Consider the following 2786-nt stretch of genomic DNA (forward strand, 5'->3'; position numbering starts at 1 on the left):
CCTGAGTTTACAGATTCATTAAAAATTCTTCCTAATGGGATTGCAATTTCGGGTGCCAATTTCTTTAATATTCTTGGATGAAGATTATCTGGGCCCCCCGATTTAGTCCCATTAAGCTGTTTGAGTTTCGCGTCTACCTCAGATATGGTAGTATCTACCTCCATATCCTCATTCCCATTTGTCATACTACCATTATCCCCAAGATCCTCTTTAGCTTATTAAAGACTGAGGCAAAGTATTTGTTTAGATATTGGGCCATGCCTAGATTATCTTTAACCTCCACTCCATCCTCAGTGTTTAGCGGCCCCACTTTTTCTTTCCTAGTTTTCTTCTTATTTATATGGCTATAGAACCTTTTACTATTGGTTTTAATTCCCTTTGCAAGGTCCAACTCTACTCGACTTTTAGCCTGTCTCACTTTATCCCTACATGTTCTGACCTCAATACGGTAGCTTTCCTTGCTGATCCCTCCCATCTTCCACTTCCTGTACGCTTTCTGCTTCTTAATCACCTCTCCAAGATGCTTGCTCATCCAGCTTGGTCTACAACTCCTTCCTATGAATTTTTCCCTTTCTTGGGATACAGGCTTCCGATAGCTTCTGCAGCTTTGATTTAAAGTAATACCAGGCCTCCTCTACCTTTAGATCCATAAATTCTTCAATCCAATCCACTTCCCTAACTAATTTCCTTAATTTTTGAAAGTCAGCCCTTTTGAAATCAAAAACCCTAGTTGCAGATTTATTTTTGTTAATCCTTCCATTCAGTTTGAACTGAATTAGCTCATGATCACTTGAGCCAAGATTATCCCCTACAACCATTTCTTCTATGAGGTCCTCACTACTCACCAAAATTAAATCTAAAACGGCATCCCCTCTAGTCGGTTCAGCAACTACTTGATGAAGGAATCCATCAGCTATCGCATCTAGGAAAATCTGAGCCCTATTATTATTACTAGCACTGGTTCTCCAGTCTATATCTGGGAAGTTAAAGTCTCCCATGATCATGCAGTTTCCATTAGTATTTACTTTATTAAAAACATTAAAAAGGGCTCTATCCATATCCAAATTAGATCCCGGAGATCTCTAGCACACCCCAAGCACTATCGTAGGAGAGGCTCTACTAGTTATCTTCCCCAATGTAATTTTTGCCCAGACGGACTCTGTCTTATCCATTTCATTGCTTCTTATTTCTTTACATTCTACCTCATCATTGATATACAATGCTACTCCACCACCTTTACCTTTATTTCTGTCTTTTCTAAACAGCACATACCCTTCAATACCTGTAGTCCAGTCATGACTACTATTCCACCATGTTTCTGTTATCCCTACAATATCTGGTTTCACTTCCTGCACCAGTAGCTCTAGTTCCTCCATTTTGTTACCTAGGCTCCTTGCATTGGTATACAAACATCTTAATTTTTGCTGTTTGGCCTCACTCACATTTTGTACTCTATTAGACACAGTCATTCTACAGCCAGTATAACCTATTAGGCTAGTATCCACATTGCCCTCACTCCTTATATACATTCTCCTACCCACGGCTGTAGCCTTTCTTACTTGGTCTTCTTCCCTCTCAATGCTAAAATCTGGCGTGGAGATTAACTGGACATCTCCCAGCCATCTCCCTACAAATACCTTCTCTTCCAACAGAACTCCCACTCAAACTCCCCTGTTTACAGCTCTGTTTGCTAGCTCCTGTGCCGCTGCAGCTGTCTGAGACAGCTACGCATTGCAAACATTTCAAAGCACAACCATTATCCCCATGCACTAGACTAAAATATACAGGAGGGGAGAGGAGCTCTGAGGAATCACATAGCAAGCAGGTGTCCTAGTGGAAAGGCCACTGGACAGGGACTATTTCTAGCTCTGCCACAGGTCTGCTGGGTGATGTTGGACAAGTCACTTCACTTATCTTTGTGCCTCAGTTTCCCATATGTAAAATGGAGATAATGATGTTATGTTCTTTGAGCGCTACTAATGAAAAGCACTATATAAAAGCTAGCTATTTGGATTATTACCTAATCACAGTAGCACATCAATTGCAAACCTAGGTGAGGTCTACAACTGCTTAAATGACTTAATTAACTACCAAAATATTTTCTATTTTGTTTTAAAAAACTAGGAAATTAAAAGGCAAAATGCTTCATAATGCAGAGTTAGGGTTATCTGATGATAGTCATGCCCTTCCAGAACACAGAGTTCAGCAAAACTCAAACTTCAGAAAACCAGGAACTGCCGAGTTCAAATAAACACCCATGCAAATGTAACTCTGCGCTCTTTAAGTAATGTTCAAAATGCCCATAACGTGCACACACTCCCACTAAGGTGCAATTGACTTGAGGTAAGTGCCTGATCCTTTGGTAGTGGGAGTAACCCAAATATTGCCATGATCCTTAGTGAAGGCACCATCTATCACAAAGGTAAGCGCACCTGGGTGGCAAGACAGATCACGGTACCAAAGGGGAGGGCCTAATGACTCCAAGTTAAGGCTGTTATAGCGCTGAGGAGCTTACACATGATAATTTCAACAATCAATGTACATATAAAACTCCAATTTATGGTTGGTGCCTTGGCTCGTCACAATCTGCCCTGAAGTTGGTACTCATGTTCTTGAGCCATTGCAGGACAGTTTGATATTTCTAGGGGTATCTCTAGCTGGTGAGCTAAGAGAGATTGCACCCTTGCATGAGCTAGACTACTGATAACGCATAGAGCCGGCCAGACACTATGAATAAGAATGAAGAATAACAACATCTCACTAATCACAGAATTCTAATTAAAAGC

This window comes from Dermochelys coriacea, chromosome 11 (genome assembly GCF_009764565.3).
Source record: "Dermochelys coriacea isolate rDerCor1 chromosome 11, rDerCor1.pri.v4, whole genome shotgun sequence".
Lineage (NCBI taxonomy): Eukaryota > Metazoa > Chordata > Testudines > Dermochelyidae > Dermochelys > Dermochelys coriacea.